The sequence below is a fragment of the Aptenodytes patagonicus genome, chromosome 4 (genome assembly GCF_965638725.1).
Source record: "Aptenodytes patagonicus chromosome 4, bAptPat1.pri.cur, whole genome shotgun sequence".
NCBI classification, from domain to species: Eukaryota; Metazoa; Chordata; class Aves; order Sphenisciformes; family Spheniscidae; genus Aptenodytes; species Aptenodytes patagonicus.
Genome location: NC_134952.1, coordinates 3,700,285 through 3,723,287, shown reverse-complemented (window position 1 = coordinate 3,723,287; position 23,003 = coordinate 3,700,285). Strand labels below are relative to the sequence as shown.

Here is a 23,003-nt window from a genome sequence, read left to right as displayed (position 1 = left end):
AAGAACTTAAATGCACCTCAAATTCTTCAGTCATCAGGTTTATAAGTATCAAATCGGCAATACTTCTTCCTTCAGATTTGTGGAAGCAATTGCAGCAGGATGTTTCAGAGATGAAGGGAACATTAACGAGAGAAGTTATGAAACAATAACACATCTGCCCTCAATTAAAATCTATTGTCCAGTTGCTACCCTGAGACTCAGGAACTCCATAAACAGCTAGCTCTTACAGGCTAGGATGGAATCAACCCATACACGTCCTCTTTGTTTTCAACTACCGTTACAGAAAGAACACCAGATTTTGTTATTTACTTTGCCTCTAATCACCATGTTTAAAATTTTCTGAGTTGCACAAATCTTTGTCCAACATACACTTGGACTTATGCAGACTCTGGCATTTCATATATGTCATCAGATCAACTCACATTTCCGCTAAAATCCTATACGTGTTCTAACACAAGCTGCTTAATAGGGAACTTCATCAAGCTTTTGGCATTCAGTTCACTTTCAAACTTTTTAGGCATCCTAGTGTTTGTGCTTAGGTTTAGGAATCAAAGTTCCTTACATAGTGTCAACGAAGGCACCTCCAAAAATTATTCAAAACACCTCGGGCAGATATTCCTAGTCATAGTAAAGTTTTACTAAATCCAATTCATCCCAATATTTGCAGATTTACAAACGTGTAAGACAGCACTTCCCAAATCTAATTAAAACTTTCCTAACTTGCACATCTGTTAAAAGCAAAAATATACCCCCCAAAAAAAAATCCCCCAAAACACAATAATAACAAACTACATGCTCTACTTCACAAAGCCGGATTTCATTCACAAATGTATCAGGTTTTAATCTCAACAGAAGATGACTCACTGCGTGTTCGCTCCCTTCAGCCTTCAAACATTTTGCTAATATATGCAGGAAACAGAGCTAGAATAGTTTGCTTATGAAAAGGGAGGGGTTTTTATAAACTAAGAGCTTGCAAAAGGTGGAAGAATTCTACTTGTACAGAAAAGAACATTTAGTACACAGTAGAATATTTAGTAGCAAAGACATACTTTCATTGGGATTTATCCATGCCTCACAGAATAACAGAGAAATAATAATAATGAGGAATTATTACTACATGAAAGAGAAATTACCAAGTTTGTCCCAAACCTAGAGGAAAATATCAAAAATCACTATCAATAGATAGTGATTGACTGAGATTACCATTTCATCTACATAAGAAATGAACAGAAATAAACAAAGCCACAAAAGCTTACTTTTAATCTGAATTTTATAACAATACACTACTCTTGGCCAAAATGTAATGGAGAAGGCGAGAATGCTGAAAACAGTAAATTTACTCTCAGTCTTTCATCACAGTCTATTTTTATCTTATTTGACAGGGAGCCACCCTAGCAGCCCCTAAAAAGTAAGAACGTCACAAATCTTAGTTTTATTGCCCTTTTCATAGAAAGTCCTTCAAAAGCTCATGTTTCATATGTCTTCTTAGTCAACTTTTTTTCTTACTTTAATGTCAGCTTTTAAACATACTGGTATTTTAAACTGCCTTTCTTGTTGTGTTTCCCAGTTGCACATAATAGCATCTATCTAACCTCTCTTTCATAAGTCAAAATTCCTTCTACTCATTTTTATTTCTTAATGCAAGCCAGAAAAATGCCTCAATTACTTTTTAACTCCCTATTCTGTACATAGGAGAAATCCCTGATTTTGAATCAAACAAAGGAAATAAAGACAGCTGTAAGAAACAAGACAGCTTCTCGCAATAACAGAGGAAACATACACAGAGATCTCTGTTTTTCTCAAAGGCACTCAGACAAAGACCTATGATTTTACCTCTTCTGGGAGAGAAATAAACTCTACAATTCCCTTAAATCAGGCCATAGGCTACAGCCTATATTATCAATCATAACTGTTACTTAAATCTAACCGATTCCAACATCCACAGGCCTTCTCTTCAGGCACTGTTAGTAAAAGCAGCAAGACCATTTTCAAACTGAAATACTATTTAACTCTAACAGTAGCAGATAAGAGAGAGCAAATTAAAAATAAATAAGTACAATGAACAATACACTTATGTAGGTCCTACCATCCTCTGGTAACTGATGAGGCTACTCTTGCTCCTCCCAAATCTTCAACAAACTGGAAGTTTACTTCTGCTGGCTCACAGAGTTGGCAAAAAGCATGGAATCAGTATGTTAAAATTCAAGCTTTTTCTGTAAGTAACCTCCACCATGTTTTCTTGAAGGCTGCTTTTCTAGAGCTGCTTGGAATATAATGGGAGACAGATTCCAGCTGACTCTTCCCCACCTCTTACTAAGTGAGTTTATGATCATATTCCATTCCAATGTCCTTTAGTGCAAAACCTGTTTTCTACAAGATCTGTGCTTCCCCACCGCAAAAGCAGTCTCAGCTAAGGCAAGACACGGTAGCTCAGCTGCAAGATAGAGAATTTGACATTTATGACTATTGTAAGTTCTAATAGCCTGAACCACTACTTGATCTCCACAGCCCCCAGGTTAACATTCTCTTAAAAGATTCCAGTAGTAAACCAAAACAAACAAAAATCCTTCTAAAAATTGTTTTTCTATACTTCATCTTACATGGATCTTTGGCTAAAAGAAAATGATTGCTATCTTCAAATAACATCTCTTTAAAATTGATCACAAGAGCTTACAATGTGCAGTGAGATTGCTCACTCTCTTCCCTTTTTTCCCCATTTACCACTATATTACCGTGGAAAAGGTTAGCTCTCTTTCTCGGGTGGTTGTTACTGCTTGACCTCTAGATGTAAATTATTCAACAGTGCTTAATGCAGGTAAGTCTCAGAAAACTGGTCACTTGAGCTGCAGGCTCCCAGGTAATAAAAATCTGATCACAAAGGGCTCTTGTTTTCTTTGCCTCTGAATTACCCCAGTCTTTGAGACAAATGCCACACAACTCTTGATGAAGAAAGAGACCTGCTGTGCTGTGGGGAAAACTCAGTTTTTGCCTTAAAACCAGTTCAAATTATGTAATCATTTAAAAAAAAAAAATTGTTTAGCTGTTTCGGGTTTGTCACCTCTTGGATTTAAATGGAAGTAGAAATATGGGTTCTTTGATCATTACAGAATGTTTATGAAACTGCATGGAAATAATTCACAGTGCTGGACTGCAACAGCAAAGCTGTTGGGAAACCAACAATAAAGGAGACAGTGATTTAATTTCAAACACACCTCAGTGAAACATAGGTGGTTGCTGCTAGAAAAAAGGAGAACTGCCATTGCTGACAAGACTGCTCCAACCTCCCCCTAATCTAGGGCGCCAATTTGGGCAGAAGGGCTATAAAACCCAGGAGTCGTGGATAAAAAGTGACATTCTTTCTAGAGTACAGGCAGCTGTTGCTTAGAAACTGTTTACAGACAGGTCCTGCTGGTGTATCTAAAAAAAAAAAAAAATTAGGTCATTCTTGGCTCTAGGTAGGAGAGATCTTTATTGATATAAAATCCTCTACATCTTCTCTTTATGTTTACTGTCAATAATTAACAATGCTTTAGTAAGGCTGCTTGGATGCTCTTTTTACCAATGACTGCACATTCCCAATGTCAGAATTACCAATTTTGAAACAATCTGGTGGCTAAACAGAGTGGATTCACATCACAGTTCACTCTGGGGGCTGAGCCCAGGCTCCAGGCGTAGACTGGACCATCTTAGGAGAGGACTGGCATCGAAAGTGAAATCAAAAGAGCGAGGGCAAAAGTACAGTTAATCTTCTCATCCATCTCGCAATTGTTGCCAGGGGGCGGGGGGGGGAGGGGGGGGAGCAAAAAATGAAGAAAAGAACATGCCAATACCACTAGACCAAGAAAAATCTCAGTTCTACTTTTCAAATGTGTGATGAAACCAGGTCTGCTAAAAATGAAAGGGGAAAGGCCATAACACTTCTGTGAAGCCATGAGGGAACAAAGTTTGCCTTGAAGAACAGAAGGTGAGGTTTGAGTCGGACAATTTTATCAAGGGAAATGGTACAATGTGCTCTTAAGTGTCTAAAACAAAGTTGCAAGCATATCGAGCACTCACTGCACAGAGGAAACAAATTAGTTGAGAAAAGATGGGAAAGAAAAATTACATCAATCCGGAGCCAGTTTTCTCCCCTGCATAAATAATCCATGCTTGAACAGTTTTTTCTTCATATAAATAACTACATTTATAAGAAGCCTCAAGTAAGAAGGCTCTTATATCATTATTCACTTAAAAACCACTCCAAAAATTCAGACAAATCACTGCTTTCTAACTAAAAGAAAATAAAATGCACAGCTTGTGGTAATAAACAGCTTATTGTCGTCATTGCAGAGAAAGTAGTTTTTTTCTCTTCACTTAAAAATAAATGTAGTACGGGCTTGTTTTCTTATATTAAGCAAATCGAATATTCATCTTGTATCGAATGAATACAAGGAGAATAAATATCACCACATGGCACCTAAGGTAGCGAAGGTCCAGATGTGATAGTGATAACTCCAAAAACCAAAGCTGGTGTTTTAGAACAAGTGCCTCTGGTTTAAACTTCAGGGGCAGATCTGGAATGCCGTTAACAAAGCACACATTCTCCATAGTGTCAACATAAGGTCACCATACCATTCTTTAGGCAGGAAAAATAAGGATCACGAAAGCATGTGTAATTTAATCACTGTTGCTTAATTCAAAGGACAAACACGACCCTGTGTTCTGACGCCATGAGTGACAAAGAAGCTCTCTTAACATAACTTGTGGAAACTATAGGTGGAGTTAACATATAAGATACATGTTTGGGTTTCAAGGGCTATCACAACATAAAACAAGTTCAAAGTCTGTGAAAATTGTTAAAACTCCCTCATTCAATGCATGGCTTCCCACAGAAGGAAGGTGGCTAATGGGCTAAGATCCTACTCTCCTATGCCAGAAATACAGACAAAAACAACAGAAAAAGAAAAGCCTCTTAAGATCTACAACTATTATTATCCACAGATTAATCTAGAAATATACTTTTGATAAAAATAACCACACAAAGAATGTTAATTATTTACAGAATTGAAGATAACGTGGCCCATTTCCCAAAGGTTTATAAAGGTAGGCAGGAGACTTCTGAAGCGTAGAGGAGAGGCCACCCTGATTTTTGTTCATGTATTTCTGTGCTTATCTACATGGAAAACAGAAATATTTTCTATTTAGCCCTCTGTCAGGTTTTTCGGGGTTTAAATAACTGTTAATGAAATCACAAGCCTTCACCACAAAAAACAGTAACAAAAATAGCAATAGGACAGCAAATACTGGACTGTAGCAACTCTGAGCAAGTGTGCAGCAAAAAAGCATCTCCTGACATTCAGCTGTCCTGAAAGAAAACACAGGGAATAACAGATTACGCTTTACTGAGGCCTCACTACAATGATAGCAGGAGTAGGGAAGTGATCGTGCCCCTGTACTCGGCACTGGTGAGGCCGCACCTCGAATACTGTGTTCAGGTTTGGGCCCCTCACTACAAGAAGGACGTTGAGGTGCTGGAGCGTGTCCAGAGAAGGGCAACGAGGCTGGTGAGGGGTCTGGAGAACAAGTCTGATGAGGAGCGGCTGAGGGAACTGGGGTTGTTTAGCCTGGAGAAAAGGAGGCTGAGGGGAGACCTCATCGCTCTCTACAACTCCCTGAAAGGAGGTTGTAGCGAGGTGGGGGTCGGTCTTTTCTCCGAAGTAACAAGTGATAGGACGAGAGGAAATGGCCTCAAGTTGCACCAGGGGAGGTTTAGATTGGATGTAAGGAAAAATGTCTTTACTGAAAGAGTGGTTAAACATTGGAGCAGGCTGCCCAGGGAAGTGGTGGAGTCCCCATCCCTGGAGGTATTTAAAAGACGTGTAGATGAGGCGCTTAGGGACATGGTTCAGTGGGCATGGGGGTGTTGGGTTGACGGTTGGACTCTATGATCTTAGAGGTCTTTTCCAACCTCAATGATTCTATGATTCTATGATAAGTATTTGCTAACAGTTTTCACAGAAATACAGCTCTTAACTATGTTTTTCCTTTGGCTTAAAAACGTAACTTAGCATAAACAGTTCCACTGCTGAACTATTTTATTACTTTAACACGTAAGATGTTCAGAAATCACCCAAAGTGTACATAATTTATTATAATAACAAATAAGGTTGTCTATTTTTCATATTTTCCACGGTATTCTGCAAAACTCCCTATTAACACATTCAAGTATTTTTAACTTTAAAAATACTACCAACATAAAATTTTCATTAAATTATTTAGAACTATATAGACATACACTTTCTGGACTGAAGTTTGGACTAAGGTTTAGGATTAACAACAGACAAGTACTTTCTTTAACAGAAGTAAAATGTGGTGGGCTTTTTGTTTTGTTTTGCACGTTCAAATGAGAGGTCCTTGATAAATACGGCTGAAAAAAACAATGCTTTATTTAATGGAGATTAAACGTGTGGAAGGACTGCATGTGATAGTGTCACTATTGCGACACAAGAAATCTAAGTGATTGCAAACCTTCACCTAATTCATCTGTTTTATTTAGTTGGATCCAAAAATGAAAACGCAATAGTTGTTCTTCAGACACCAAAATTTCCTTGGAGAAACAAACAATGAAACCTTTCTAATATATCGACTATGATCACCATCCTTGACATATTTTGCATCTCACCTTGTAATCTTTTCCATAGTACTCTCTGTATTTAGAAACACAGGCCCGCAACAAATTTAGATTCTTCATACAGGATATTCTGCATATGAGATATGCATATACATACACCTATAATACACATAATTTTAAGACAACATTCATAATTCTCCCTATTTCCACCTATCCAAGGGATCCCTGAAATGTCAGTACTCACCAAATTTCATAATTTTTTAATGTACCTTGCCACACTAAAGACTAACCAAGAATTGTGGTTCCTTCCATGGCACTCTTCCACCCACGTTAGCACCATTTGAGAGAAATACAATGAAACTCATCAAGGGACTCAATGCTCTGATACGTTTGGGGTTGTTTTTCATCGCTGAAATGAACTATAATCCAGGACATTGTACAGAAGCAAGACAGCAGTGACAGATACAATACGGGAACTCCACGAGACCCATGACCTAACTGAAGAGCAAGCTGAATACTGTAAGGTGTCTACAACGGTGTGCTACGAGCTCGTGTTTAGGTAACTGAGTCCATCTGTAATGTTTTGTTCGACTGGCCCAACATGACAGAACAATTTTCTCACTTCAGAGGAAAAGCTGTCTTTAGATCAAAACAGGAACAAAAAATAGCTCATTAAAATGAAAGTTTGAGCAGTGTGTACTGTATATTTGCAGCAGATGAGCAGATGCAAGGAAGAGCTGGTGTACTGGACACTTACTGTTACCTTCTTTTTTTTAACTGTTGAAATGTTAAAAAAAATCCTGCTTGCATAAATCATTTGCCTTCTAGAGCATGTAACAGATACAATTAGTACTCACAACAGGTCTATAAGGTAACACAGATAAATATTTGAATTTTCCAGAGATTTAAGCAACTTGCATTGTAATACCACTCAGGATTGGCTCCTGCTACACTTTGAAGATATAGACACAGCCAAAGGCAGAGCCAGCTCCAGAAGTGTTGGGTAAGAGCTTTGCAACGTTAATGGAAATTCTGTAATTAATTTTAAAGGATCAAGGATTTAATCTTGCATAATCTGAATACCCAAACTACTCCATTAGCTGAGATACCCAGAAACCCATCTGCAATGCTGGAAGAGGCCCCCAGAAAATAAATCTTTCTATTTGGTCATTGTGAAGTCTTTCTCATGTTTTGTACATTTCTTGAGATCGGAGAAACATGGTTCAGATCCGGGGCACTTAATTGCCTACAAAAGGAGTATTATGTGAACACCAGAGCTAAGATTCAATATGGGTGCTCTTTTTTTTTTTTTTTTTTAAAATGTATAAAGGAAGTTCATCTACTCAAGACACAGCTTTTTTTTTTTTTTTATTTACATACTTTCCTCTTATTTAAAGGAGCTCTAAGTACTTGAAACTGTTGAAAGTCTTCCTGCAACATACTTTTCCCACAGCAGCTATGCTTTGCCTGTATCTCCTATATCCTAGCTGTAATGGCCAAGAGGCGACTTCAATTCTAAGCATTTTTTAATCATTTCTAATTAAAGCTAGGTGGAAATGACTAAAAATACATTTTTAAAAGAATTATTTCAAAATTCTTTCCTCACTTACATGATCTTGGTTTCACCCCACTGAAAAAAACTTCTTAATGAAGAACAGCAATGAAAGAGAAACATCCAAACCAGCGCAGCCAGAAAGCTCAGCAGAAAAGGTCACTCAGAATCTCAGAGACCTGGGTTCAAACTGCCTAATCCAGGCCACTAATTTCAAGCACACCTGAAGTGCGTGCTTGATGTCCAACATCTTATTTGTTTGGGGAGCATGGGTTTCGGTCCTTCCTTAGAAGCTGTTCCTTTTGTGTAACCAAATACTAATTGCTCTGATCCACCCATGTCCTAATCGTTACAGAGTCCATCTCGTTCACGCTCTGTTTCAAGAAATACTTAATTATTGTGGATTAGCTCCCAAGGGTTGATCAGGAAAGGCTTTAGCCACCACAAGTCCTGCAACATCCTTAGGGTACAACAAATCTTTCTTCTGTATATCATGGCAACGGAATGGACCTCACACCATGCCCCACACTTTTCTGCTGCAGAGAGAGCAAAAAAAGACATCACAAGTTTTACATCATTATGGAAACCTGATTAAAAAAAAAAAAGTAATCTCTTGTGTTTCCCCTTCCTCCTGACTGATCTTTTTACGGAAAACCGGTCAAGAAGCTGTTCTTGGGCTATGTAATTTTTATTGTTTCTTTTGGCTGACTGTCAACCACCCAGCAAAAATAAACTCATTAAGCCGACAGGAGACCTGAACACACTCATGTTGTCAGTGCATCTCAGCGTCATTCTCGTGAAATAAAAAGCCATAAAACAATTAAAATAAAGTTAAGCTGACTCCACCCTTAGGATGCAACCGAGTTTGGAAGGATCTGTCAGTCCCAAGTCAGTCCCTCACAGCATCTGAGCTGAAGGGCACAACTTCAGCACCTGTCAAGCCAAAACAGTTCTAAAACTAGGAGGAAACAAGGAGAACATGGAGTGTGGAGCCTCAAAAAAGCATTTGTGTCATCATTACAGCTCTCAACCTAATTTTGTTTGCAAGCTTGCTATTTTTGCATCCAAACCACACTGCTTTTCATGTGTTGAATCTGTCCACACATCTATGAATTTTCTTTTGCTGCCACCAAATTTGTAGCTTGCTGAATGGACACCCAGCTTAAGGTGAAGACTAGTAACCAGCGATGTTTCTACTTAAAAGCAAAAAAAAAAAAAAAAAAAGTCACCATGGCTACTACAGTCACTCAGCTTTCTTAACTACTTCAAGACATTCATTCTGAAGGCTTTTTGGTTACGTTTGCACAAAATGCATGCTTCCATATTATTCTGTCATGTAAATTAGGTTATGCTGCAGTGTCTGAGATCACCTGGGACCATGCAATACCTCTGGCTGGCATTCCAAGATGACTCCCCAGGAAGCAAGGTGATAGTTTCTCTGATCACATTAAGGAAATTATAATTAAATATATTAAATATAATAAAAATTAATTATAAAATGCTATTTCTTACCCTGACAACTGAAGGTAAATATTGAACATAGACACCCCATATATTTTCTGGTTCTTAGGCTGAATTTGTAAACAAAAATACTATTGGTAGTAAATACAGAATTAGAACAAGGCAAGCCAAAAAGTATTTGTAAGGCTGTATAAAATGCTCTGGAAATGCACTTAAGTTATTTAGAAGATGAGGAAAGCACACAGGGGAATGATAAAATTTATATAAGGTTTGATACTGGTTTTCACACAAACAGAGCACGAGTAGAAGACAATCCTGCTCAGTGCTTGTGTCCCGACTGCTCTTTAGCACCTAGAAAGCACCTGTACAGTTCCATTACTCTGACCTGCACTGACCCAGTATTCCCTGGGCTCAGGCCTGAATGCAAGAGTTTGAATTTGAGTATAAAAGAAAAAAAATTGCTCAAGGATGCAAGTCACCTAAAAACTTTTTAGTATGCAAGAGCAGATTAAAGCATCCAGGGATCCAGTATGCTGGCTCCCCTAGCCATGCACTGAATTCTCACTAAGCCATGCAAGTAAAATTAAATCATAAGATAGCAACAATTTTTCTTTTTTTTTTTTAAAATGTTCCTGTTCTTGCTAGATATCAGATGTGACCCAGAAACAATATTTAGCAAGTCCAAAAGTCCAAAACATTTTGTCAGCTGAATGAAATAGGCTTGAATGTTACGGAAAGCATGGGCAGCCCACCCAAGTACAAGTGACAGCTTTGCATACTGCTGAGGCCTCTGACTTCTTTCTGTGGCCAATGAGAATCTATTTATTCCTATTCTACCCCTACACAGCCTCATCCTCCTTCATTCATGGACTTCCTGACAAATTATTTTTCTTAGAAGTATTTCTGCATAGCATCTAAGCACTGGAAATGTAGATTACAGAGATAATAGATACGTTTAAAATTAGACTAAGCAGCTGTAATTCTGAATTTGCATTTCTGACGATTATAGTAAGCACGCAAGACTATTTGTATAAGAACTAGAAATGAGTTCATATGCTGCAATAAAAATACATGAATCTCTCTCACTTTGACCCCAATAAAAAAAAAAAAAAAACTCGGTAGCAAATGGCAGTTGTTTCTTTCTAACTGGTAACAAATGGTAGTTGTTTCTTTGCAATTCTGTAACTTCATTTTAAAGACTCACCTGTGGATTTTAATTGCAAGAATTAAATTAACTGGCTTTCCTGTATTTTACAAATGGAAGAACTATTCTCCTACTTCCAGATTTAATCTGCTAAATTTTTTCAAACAGGACTGCTAATGCTGATGTGTGATAGCCTAATCTTAATCAACAACAGGGAAAATAAATGACATTTGTTTAAAGCCAATTTTGGCTATGTGCAAGTACTGCTGGCCCTAAAGGATGGAGGTATTTTTTCATCATCATCTGTAAACAAGCAGAAGAGAGATACTTAAAACATGCATCCTTCCTACTCTGGATGTTTCTCACTTGAAATTTTAGCTGCTATTTTATACCTTTTCTTGAAAGGCTGAACAGTCTTTTGTTATCTAAACGGTCAACATTTGTAACCATCGGAGAACCATTTATGAAGAGTTTTGATAAATTCTCTATCAAAATCAAGCACAGATGATACAATTTATTTTACTGAAATATTCTGGCACAATTTTAAAAAGTTATAATCAATCCTTTTCTATTTTGGTAAAAACTGAAATAACCATTTTCATCATATGATTTTTTACAGAGATGCAGAAAACAAAAAAAAGTGATTGGGTTCTGTATTCAAAGTCTCTCAATAAACATAGTGGCATATGTTAAAGCAACTGCAGCTTTTGCTTCCAGGAGTTTAAGCATGAGATCTAGTCATCTTAATAGGAAATATGTATTGTGGTTCTTTTAGCTAACAAAATAATCAGATGTTGTATTACACAACACTGGCCATAAACAAATTTCACCTCCGTGCATTAGCCCCATCTTGCTTACAGATGCAATATTGCATCCAGTGGGGGATATGTAACGGTTCAGATATGAACTCACATGAAGAATTAACCATGGGTAGCTGATCATATTTTATATCAGAAAGAGAGACCATTCAACAAATGTTCAACAAAGACAGTATTTAATGACAGAGAACATAACACCTATTCTCTATTTAGTTATATTAATTCATTTACTTAATAGTATTATTTATTTACACAAATCTCTAAATTGACTCAAAAGTTACAGAACAACTTTAAAGAGGACATCTTGCTTGACCAAGCAGCAAAAACCAGAATGTTTTTCCAGAGGCAGCCAAGGAGCAAAAAAAAATCTCATCAGATAAATATGGCTGCCTCAGATTATTTGAGCAAGTTAAAACTGCAAATATTTTTATGCCACTTTTCAAGAGGATTTATTCATGTTTGTTAACGTGGTTCCTTTGGAAAGGACACAACTATTGCTACTAACATTATGATACTACAGTAGAAATAAAACCAGTGCTTACTAAACTTTTGTAGTAGCATTACTAATCCATAATCAAGCTTGAAAGTTAAATCTTTAGGAAGAGGTCTTCTGGAGTTTCTTCTGATGTTTGAAAAGATTTAGAGAACTGATAAAAGTAGTTTTCTCAGCTCTGCACAGGGTGGACACAGTTTCTGCATTTCAAATATAAGGAATAAAATATTTCCAATTGATCCATTTCTTACAAGTAAAACTTGGAGAACTAAGAGATTTAGCTGCCCCTGCTGTGCTAAATGGGCTTTAATGGAGAATTTCCATAAAGACAGATTCAGTGGAATATAGAAGGGTGGCTTTTGTTAGTAAATAATAGAGTATTAAAAACTAAAGTTGATTAGTTGTAGAAAAGGACAAACTGATTAATCCATTTACAAGAAGCCTTAAGTAACTTAAAAGCTTAAATCCCATTTGCAGAAGTCACCTGGGCAACTAGGAGCCTAGCCTGACCGAAACCACTTCTACTTTCTGCTTATGAAAGTGTATTCAGAATTTAATTCCACTTATATTCAAATTTTCTTCTGTTCTAATATTCTCGTCTACTTTAAGCATAATGTAACATATGCCTGTTTTTAAAATACATAGCTTCAAAGAAAAGGACAAGTACACAGGAGAGAGAAATGGCACATAGTAATTATTACAATACCAGTGATGACAGATGGGAATATCTATAAAAATAGCTCTAAAATACTCTAAATACAGAGATTCTTTTGTATAACTGTAAACTCTACTGTTTTTCTTACCTCTCAAATTAAAACCCTGTGAGATGTTCTTGCTGTTACAGGATTCAGCTTCACTTAACCGAATAATTCTCATTACTTTAGAAGCCTGAAAACATGGGCAGTCTCTGCAGCAATGTTGAAAATGTTTCTCTACTGTTCTCAATACTAGAATACTAATGCAAGGGGTGATGTGACTGAAAAGTGTAGCTAGCCAAAAAATATTCCAAATGAAAAAAAAAAAAACAACTTGCTGTCAGAAATGCTGATTTAGCAGAGTAAAAGTACTTCAAAGAAAGGTGTGCTTTGTCAACACATCCAATGAAAAACTATTGGAAAGCTTTCCTCCTGCTCCCCATAAAGTCGAAATGCTTTGTCTGATGACAGGATATGAGATTTGAAACAAAAGATGTATATCGGGGTTTGGTGGGGTGTGGCGATATTCCTACTTGGGGAAATAATTTTCATTTTGCTGGAAATTTTAAACTTCACCACCTTGTTCTAACCCAAAATAAAACACTGTTCCCAAAGACGAGGATTTTCCATAACATGAAAATCCTGACTTTCAACCAACTGTACTGGCAAGTGATGCTCACTACAAGTTCATTTCCTAGAGCAGCTGATGTTTTGTTATGTAAATATGACTTCAACCTATCTTACTGTTTGAAAACTTTCAAGAATGCCTTCTCGTATACAACCATTGTTTGGAATCAGATATCTTAGTACTCTCTCAGTGGCCCATGTATGATGCTGAGGAAACCGTTTAGAAAACTGAGATGTAGAGCTTTTATCCAGAAACCTGAGACAAAATTCGTTTACATCTGTAGAGTGCTGAGCCTGCCCAACTGAAGACTCAATACAACAGTGTTATCACTCTTCCAGATATATTTAGACGTATTATGAATTCCCGTAAGACAGTAAAAAGCTGGAATACAAGAATAACTTAGTTATTAACCACTTCTTTTAATAGACCAAAACCTGGTTTCTGTTCCTTGTTGTTATGTCTTCAACTTATTTGTTACAGCAGTCTTAAACAGTTTTGTCTCTTTAGTTTCCAGCAATGCTCAAGGCATGCTAGACTTAGAAGCAGTTTGATCACAGTCGGGTTCACGGTGTTGTTGATACAGCTGGAGGACCTTACCCATCAATAATGGAGCTCCACAGAGGAACTAGAGTCTCAGCCACTTCTGCTTCCTGCAGAGGCCTGCTGTGTTGGAAGCCGTGCCTTGGGAAAGTTCTCGCTGGTCAACCGATACACTTTATTGTTTATCTAATTCCTCAAGAAAGTTTATCCTAACAAACATTATGTTTATACAAAACAAACAAGTTTATTTTAGTCAAGAAGCAGCTCTTAGCTAGCCTCTAAAATACAACTTTCTTTTTGTCACTTTCATCTTCCCCTCCAATTCTGTTTGTTTTATATCTTCTTCTTGCATCTTACCTCAAATTAGCTTTACAGGAACAGTTTCTACAGACCTGAGCCACAAAAACTCCAATCAAGTTATGACCTAAGTATGCTACTGTAATTACTAATTAGGTTAATGTTGTTATTCGTTATTTCTGTATGCCTGCCCTTCATATTTCCAACTACATATTGTATTATTTATTTCTGTATTCTTTCCTTCATATTTCCAATACCATTTGGTATTATCTCTAAAACCAAAGTATCTCCTGTGCTTTGTACTGCCTGCAAACAAAGTATGGAGAAAATAAATAAAGAGCTTAGCTTTCTTTAGCCAAGCCCTGAAACATGCTATATTAAAAGTAAAAGCCTACTCTGCTCTGAAATGTAATAAATTGTATGGCTGTGTCATTGTACACAGAAAAAAAAAAAAATCTCATACTCACATGTTCAGACAGCATGTAGTACCTAGAAGGCATTGTCATAACTACTACAATTTGGCAACAAAACAGGTTTCAATAAATACTGCTATTAGAAGTAAGAAGCCATACATAATGAGGAAAAAAAGTATTAAGGGATAAAAAATTACACACTTTTTGAATCAGTAAGCATAAAAAATTGATAGGTGAGGACGAAAACATTTCTTGGCAACAGGAAAAAAAAAAGGGGGGGGGGGCGGGATTTGTAGGAACAAAAGAAATCTTAGCCCTCACACAGGTGTGCTACTAAACAGGGACTCTGAGCTACACTAATAGTGCAAAAGGGCAGATGCATTCAATCAGTAATTCTGCACTTGTAAAGAAGTGAGATTACTTGCTGGTACCTCATGAGAATGATGAATTACTTCTTCAGTCCATTACAAGTACAACTTTAAAACAATATTACTTTGCAATAAGCATTTTTGATCAGCAGGACCAAAGATGACCGTAGAAGAGGGTTCTCACAGAAGCGTCCAAGGAGGCGTCTATCCCACCGACATGAATTTTTAGCAGTTCTGAAAATACCGGGAAAATTTCAGAAGTCTGAATGAACGCTAATGTTACAACCGTACTCTAAAAGAGCTGGTGAGACAGCGTTTATAGCCATAGGAAGGTTAGAACGCTGGCAGTCCTGAGCAAAACAATAATTTAAAAAAAAATTATGAGATTCAACTGATATATCAGAGCTATATAACAAATAATAGGAAGCACTAATCTAAGTTCTAATGAAAATAGATCTTCTTAAATGAATCTGGTTTTATTCTTTGATGCAATTGATACTTCCAATTGGTAAAAATACCCGTATGCATGTATAAACTTCTGTGGCACTTGGTGTAGTATTCTGTGACAGCCTGACGATGAAATAGCACCAATTAAGCAGGTCAAGAACTGGTTAAACGACATCTCAAAAAGAAAACAGCAGCTTTTGAGAAGAACGCATCACAACATAACGCAGATTAACACAGAGTTCCCCAAAGGTGGAGCCACTATCACGAAACACTTTTTCAATTATTTGTAGGTCTACACGATCAACCGTGACAAAATTTGCACAAGTTACAAACTGATAGAATGCTACACAACTGAGATCAATCAGTCACAAAAAGCAATCAGGAGTGTTTGGTATATTCGACCTACGCTAGAAACAAAACATTCTTAGAAAAAGCCACGTACAAAGTCAGAAAGCTACAATCAAGAAACACGTGCTAGTCTATAGAATAATGAACTCTTGCGGAAAGAAACAGTCCTGCAAAGGGTTTGCCCCAGTGAGCATACCCAGTGAAAAGGAGACCAAAAGGCAGTGCTGCAAATGAAGGGTTAATATGTAAATGCAACGTATAAACAGAAGAGTAACACTAGAGAGGTAATATTTAAACTCACAAAACACTCCTGAGACAAGGCACTGGCATGCTGTATCCAGCTCACGTTTTCACAAAAACGCTGAAAAAGTGGATTTGGAAAAAAAGCCACAGAAACTGAGTCATGAGGAAAATGCATGCAGTGACAAATTTGAAGTATTTTAGTCCGCATGTTTTTTTCAAATAGGAAAGAGAGGGATCACTAGGTTACAGCAGAGCAATACCTCCATGGTAAGAAAATACTTTGCGTTCTTTAGCATAGTGGAGAAAGGCACATCAGTAACCAGTGACTGGAAGCTGAAGCCAAATAACTTAGTAAGAGATGGAGAATCTGCTGTTTATTGTCTTCTGATCAAAATGCCAATTTTTCTGGAAAATACATTTCAGCCAAATGCAAGTTATTGCACTCAAAAATAACTGGATAAAATCCAACTGACTATAATAGTCAAGGGGTCAGAGCAGAAGATCTAATGGCTTCCTTTGGCTTTAAAGTCTCAGTCTATGAATACTCCTGGTTTTCAGTGGTTCAAAGGCATTTCAGTAGTACCAAACATGCTCAACATTAATAATAAAAAAAAAGCTTTCAGAAATCTGCATAAATTAGGGTTGCATTTCCATGTAAGGGCTCAAGTGACACCGGAGCTTTCCCGTTGAGGCTTTTGTCATCAACAGAGCCCATTAACGGAATTACAGCTATCTTGTACACAGCTGAGGCGGTATTTCTGTAAACAATGATTTACACAATTGAGTGCAAAAGTTCATCCTTCAGGTCAGTACTTTTTCTCCTCTAGAAAGAATTCTGTTCGACCTGGAGTATAAAAAGCCTGATGTGATACATAATCTCAATCATAGACACGGCAGGTAAAAAGGAAAACCAGCAGCATTGTAATAGCCACAAAGCCAGTAAGATCTGTTGTTCGCATCAGCAACATCGTTTAAGACTACTCCTATTTATGCTACTTATCTACCTTGTACTCCAAAACACACAGCATTCGCTGTAATCTTGACAAGTTAACAGAACCAACATTTCTTAGGGAATACATGCCAAGATAGTGTATAACATGCATGTTTTAACGTTATTCAGGCTGATAGAGTTTTGCTATAGTATCGGCTGCTGTGGTATCTATAGATTTCTAAAATATCAGGGGTTTTGAAATGTATCTATCCTGACGAAGTATAAACAAACTTCTAATTCAGCAAACGGAAGCTTAAAAAGGCTGAAATTGTCTGAAGCATGCTAACAATCAAATAAATGTTCTGCCACTACACAACTGATGAAGAGAGAAACACAACCACCAACCGATCATTTCAACTGACGGAGCATCACCTTAAAAAGAAAACAGGCATCACACACAACCGGCGAGACACGAGGGAGTGCATCCACCCCTCCAATCTACGGAGGAGCAGGTGCGTGCTTCCTACTCCTCACGTTACACCCCACCGCAAATATGTAAAAGTTACTTTCCCGAACCCTTGGCGTACTGACGCTCCCCTAAGCACACGCATCCACAACGCCAACTCCCAAACGGGCAAGGCAGCCAGGGAATTCTCGCAGCAGGGACGCCTCTCCCCACCACCACCACCACCACGTCTAAGCAAAACTTCTTCCACTCCAGAAGCCACGCAAGGAGACACTTTGGCCGTCACCTTTCAGCCACCATCCACGCAGCTTTTCGCCATCCCCAGCGCACTCCACATAAAGACAAAGCTGCGTTTTAAACTTTCACTCTTTGTCACCGGAGCAAATCCTTTGATGGGAGCTGGCACCTTTTGGGCTGAATTCCGGATGGGATACGAAGCGGGAGGTTCAAAAGGTCTCAGACCCTGGAAGAGGCCTAGAGGGAAGGGATGGAGGAAGGTGCTTTCTGCCGGCGCCCGCCGCCCCCTCCCCACCGCACAGCACCGCTCCCTGCGCCCCTTCCCCGCCGGCTCCCGGCTGAGACAATCAGAGCAGCAGCAGCAGCGACTGTAAATTACAGAGACACACAGTGGATGGATAAAAGGGAGGGAGAAACCTCTGATGCCTGAAGAGAGGAGAATAATTTTAAAAAAATAATTTAAAAAAAGACTTGAAATAATACAGAGCTAGGTTTCACCTCAAAGTGATGCTAGGTAAATAGATGAATAAGTGAAACAATACACCTTTGACCCTTTCTGTTCTTCCCTAAATATAATCCCCCTCTTCCCATAATACACACACCACAAAATGACCATTAATTCAAATCCAATCTTTAAAGGAGCGAGGATTATCTCTGTCTGTGACCGACTCTGTCTCTTTCTCTCTCCCTCTTTCACTGGGCGAGAATTAAAATTTCATTTAAAAAAGGGAAAGAAAAAAAAGAAGGCATGATTATTATTTCTGGTGGGTGCAAAATGTGGGCACGGGAAAAGGAGTCTGGGGGATGGGGAGGAGTGGAGAAAGGTGGCTAAGGAGAGAAGAAAGGAAAGGAGGACCAGGAAGCGCAAGGAAGGATGAGGGGAAGGCGAGATAAGGGGGAAGGAGGATAAGGAAAGAAGGATGAAAGGAAGGAGCTCGGGGGGGGGAAGGATGAAAGGGAGGAAGGGATGAGGGGAAGAAAGGAGGATGCTTTGCCCTGGCCTCACCTCAGCTCGGTGGGTGGGGGTGGGAGAATCTCTCGCCGCCGCCGCCGCCGCCTCCTCCTCCTCCTCCTCCTCCTCCCCAGCAGCGACGGTTACTGACGGGCTGGGTGTGCGGCGCGGCTCCCTCACACAGCGCCCGGCCCCGGCCCCCGCCTCCCGCCCTCGCCGCCCGCCTCCCGCTGCCGGCCCGAGCTGCGCTCGCTCGGCTCTGAGGGGACCCGGGAGCTGCCGCCGCGGCCGCCAGCCTCCCCGCGGCAGCCACTAGGGGAGGAGGCAGCGCGCCTGCGCCGCCGCCGCCGATCGCGGGGAGCTGCCCGCCGAGGGGGTGACGGGGCGGGGGGAGGCCTTGCTGCCGGTCCCGGCTAAGCGGGTCCCCAGGCCGGCTGCGGGCCGCCTCGGTGCGCAGTTGCTGTGAGTATGGAAACGGCGTTACCAAGCGGCCGGGTAAGGGAGGGAGGGAGGAAGGGAGGGGGCGGCGCGGCGGAGGAGGCATGGGGCTTGCGGGTGTGAGGGGAGGGGAGCGGGGCTTGCGGGAGGCGCCCAAGGGGCCGGGAGGGAGAGGGCGGCGGCTGCTGTGTGGGCCGGGAGAGGGCTCGGAGGGAGGCGCAGGGTGGCGGGGGGCAGCCGCGGCAGGTGGGGAGCCGAGGTGAGGGTTCCCCGGCTGGACGGGCGCTGCGGGGCCCGGCGGCGACGCGGGGGAAACCGGGCTGCGCTGGCCGCGGTCCGGCGGCCTGGAAAGGGGCGCTGGGGGCGGGATGATGGCGCGTCCCGGCACGGCGGCCGGGCGAGGTGCGATTTGGTGGCCGTCGCGCGTCCCTCTTGTGCGGGTGGTAACGCAGAGGAGGCCGGGGGGCAGCTGCGGGAAGGCTCAGCCTGGCAGTGGGGGCTTCGCAAGCGCAGCCCGGTCGGCGAGGGACAGCGCTGGAAGCTGTGACAGGAGGGGCCGGCGAACAAAGAACTGGGAGGGAGTTTACGTGGCTTTATTCGTGTAATGATGTCTTGTGCTGCTTCACGTTCTGCGCAGGGGGAAGGTAATTGCTTTATGAGTGTACAATCAGGACCAATTGCAAGAACTTCGGTTCTCCTCTTAAACTACAAAAACTTTGCTTACGGCTTTCTTGTTACTTGGGTGTTGTACAGCCCTACGTTCTCTGCACTAAATGTCAGGTTTTGTCCCTCTCCACAAAGCCTTGCATTTTTCTTCTTTCTGTTACTTCACTTGTACTGCTAATCTTACCAAGCTTAAGTTTTTTTTGCTACGCTGCAGCACCTTCTTCTGCTGTTTCTTTTGGATGCAACGTGCTGCCACCATCCTGCTCCAAAATCTCTGAGCCTGAAGTCCCCTAAGACCCAGTGGCGGAGGATCCCTGTGGAGTAGGTGTCGTTGAAGGGACTTTGCCATTTTGAGGCAGTGTGAATCCCACTGACATGCTGTTGTTCCACACATCCTTTGCACTTCTTGTGGCATCCATCTGCTTCGCCAACTTCTACGTAAACTCACAGGCATCAGGGAGGGGAGGGGGATGAGTCCTTCCACACTTTTACCTTTTCTTGCCTGTTTTAGGCTTGGAGAGGACTTGCCAAAACAATTTCCTTGCCTCAGGCTCTAAGGGAATGATGTTAGTAGTACAGGTATCTATCAGGCTTCAAGTAGAGGCAGTAGTTGCCAGTCTTTTTCTTCTCTGTTCCACAGCCTGAGAAAAATATTGTCAGGATCTACATTCATTTTTACAATGAATAAATAAGGAAGGAAGCTGAATTGGAACCTTAATTCCCTTTCTCAAGGCACAACAACAGAGTCCAGGCGAGAGTTTGAAGCAGGGAAAACAATTTCTTAGGCAAGAATTCATTTAAATATGCATTTAAATGCGATCAGATTCATCATGGCACATAGTTGGTACAGCCATATAACATATGTAAGTAGTCACAGTAGTATACAGAAATACTTTGAATTATTTTAACCTCACAGAATCATTTTGGCCTGAAACATGACCTATGCTGCATGTGTAAACAGAGAACATGCTAGGCTGTTTATGCCCTTTATGATGATGTGTAAATTATTGCTGTAAGGCGAACTAGGCATTTAGCTTGTGTCTTAATAGGCTTTCAGGTTGCATCAAATTGCTTTTCTAGGTACTGGTATTGTCTTTCCCATCCTATTGAATGGGAAAACCTTTACCATTAGGAAACCTTTACCTACAGACCTTCTGTTTCTTGCCTTCGTTTCTGTACTCCATATCTTTTGGATTGCTAGTTCTTTTAGGTAGGGGCAGTACCTTACTTTGTTGTAACTGGCTGGTGAATATTAATGGAAACAAGCAAGGTTCCCAAATATAACATAGTAAATTACCTACTCCTTTATCACAGTGCATTACATCACTAATTGAATGTTGGCTAAATGACTAAATGTCAGCATTTGACTAAAACGGGCATGAGCTAGAGTGCACATATAAGAACCACAAAGAGTAAATAAGCATGATTATGAAAAATGATACAAGTTCTTCCCTTCACCAGTAACTAAGCTGCAAATACACCTCTTGTAAATTCGAACCAAAGGACTCATACAACTATCTGTGCATGTTTCTGTTTAAAGTGCGTCAATTTAAGAAACAAATCAGATTACTTACCTAGTCCAGATTACTTTTATCTAAGACAGAAGACATGGATTGCTGGACTGTTGCTAAGAGGTCTGCCAGAATGCGATAAAGAAAGCTGAAAATCTGGAAGAGCTGTATGAACTTATTCTCCTCATGGTCCTGAAAGAGGGCTCTGTCCGCTGTTTAGACATTTATTTCTTTCCTTTAGGTTATTAACATATTTTTGAGATTACCCTTATTTTTTTTATCACTGTTAACTGTCCCAAAGAATAGGAAGCAAACTGAATTTGTTGCTACCCTTTACTAAAAACTGAGATAAGCTGCTAAGCTGCTCCGTAAATGAATGTAGCTCTTAGCAGTCAAGGGAGGCCAACTGACAGCTCCTAACAAACACAACTGCCATGGGATCTCCCGCTGCTAACTTTCAGCTACGTATCGAAAAGAGACATCGCCAAAGCATCAGAAATATTGGGCACTGTGATTAGCAAGACAGACAAAAAGACTGTTCTGCTTAAGTAAAACATGCAGGGACGCTTTTTGTAAATACATGTTGTTTTTTTAGTTCTGTGCCAACGGTGGAACTGTCTGTCACAGTACAGAACCCAAATACTAAGCACATACATAGAAAATAAGAATGATTGGAATAAGAACTACAGAAAAAATACAAACAGGGTATGCATCACATTTATCAGTGAGCCTGGTCCCTGTTGGCCATTTAATCTTTACATTTCCTTTACTTAAGATTTTCATGTTGAGTTCTGCAATACGTAGTTACTCAAAGGAGTAACTAGTCAGATACAAGTTGCATTTACTGGAGCTTTTACAGGGAGCATCTGATTGAAGTAGAAAGGAGATGTGCAGAATTTGGGAGAGAACACACACTCGGAGACACATAAATGCGCCTGGGCAAAAGGTCCTGGGAGAGTTGGGGTTCTTGAAGCACCATCCCACAGCCTCAGCCCACCATGTGCCATATGAACCTTCCTCTGATTGTGCCCAGTCACCTCACGTAGGTGTAGTAGTCCTTATCTATATAAAAGGCCGTCAGGAAATGAGCGGGATCGTTGTTGAAAGACATTAATGCAGGACCTAGATCTGTAACGGTGGTGTGATCGACCAGAAGGTAGATGTACAGGAGAAACCATGGTTTCTTGTGAGCTCTGTAGACAATTTGCAGTATTTACGTTGTGGAGGCTGCGTGACAGAAAGAGCATTTAGATTCTGTAAGGGCAGTGCTCTCTGCTGCTTTTGAAGAACTCAAAGCTGCGTGATCCCTGGGATAAAAAGTGAAGGAAATCGAGGCGTTTTTAAGTTTCTCTGCTTAAGGAACTATTTGTTGGCATTTGTGGTTATATAGGCAGACTGTTGGTTCCAAGGGTACCGCATAGCAAATTTCAGCACGTAGCAGTCCCGGTTTTCAAATACTGACCCATAGTTTACTGATGCCCAGACAGATCTGAACATGACTTTCTAAATCATCTATTGAATATTTTTCTATCCTTTTTTTTTTTTTTTTTAATGACAACATTAGGTAACAGGTACCTTGACACGATGTAAGGTACTGGAAATCATTTTCTTCTGCATACCATTTAAATCTGTAGCAATCAAGCCATAGTCTGTTACCTATTACAATAGCGGTGACATGATATGCAGCAAATACAGGTTTTCTCCATAAAATTACATTACATGTGTTCTCTGACAAAGTTATTTTT

The 23,003-nt window shown here is 40.1% G+C and overlaps 1 protein-coding gene across 2 annotated transcripts in view; it reads right to left on the bottom strand.

Moving 5' to 3' along the window:
- Positions 1-18,808, bottom strand: part of CTNNA2 (catenin alpha 2) — a 548,499-nt gene extending 529,691 nt beyond the window's left edge. The window contains exon 1 of one of the 2 annotated variants that reach the window (XM_076335695.1): positions 18,698-18,808. The gene's annotated coding sequence lies outside the window, so the exon portion shown is untranslated. Of the gene's footprint in view, positions 1-17,740; positions 17,761-18,697 lie in introns of those variants that run through there. The other variant, XM_076335693.1, reaches the window with a different exon arrangement.
- Positions 18,809-23,003: the final 4,195 nt, after the last annotated feature.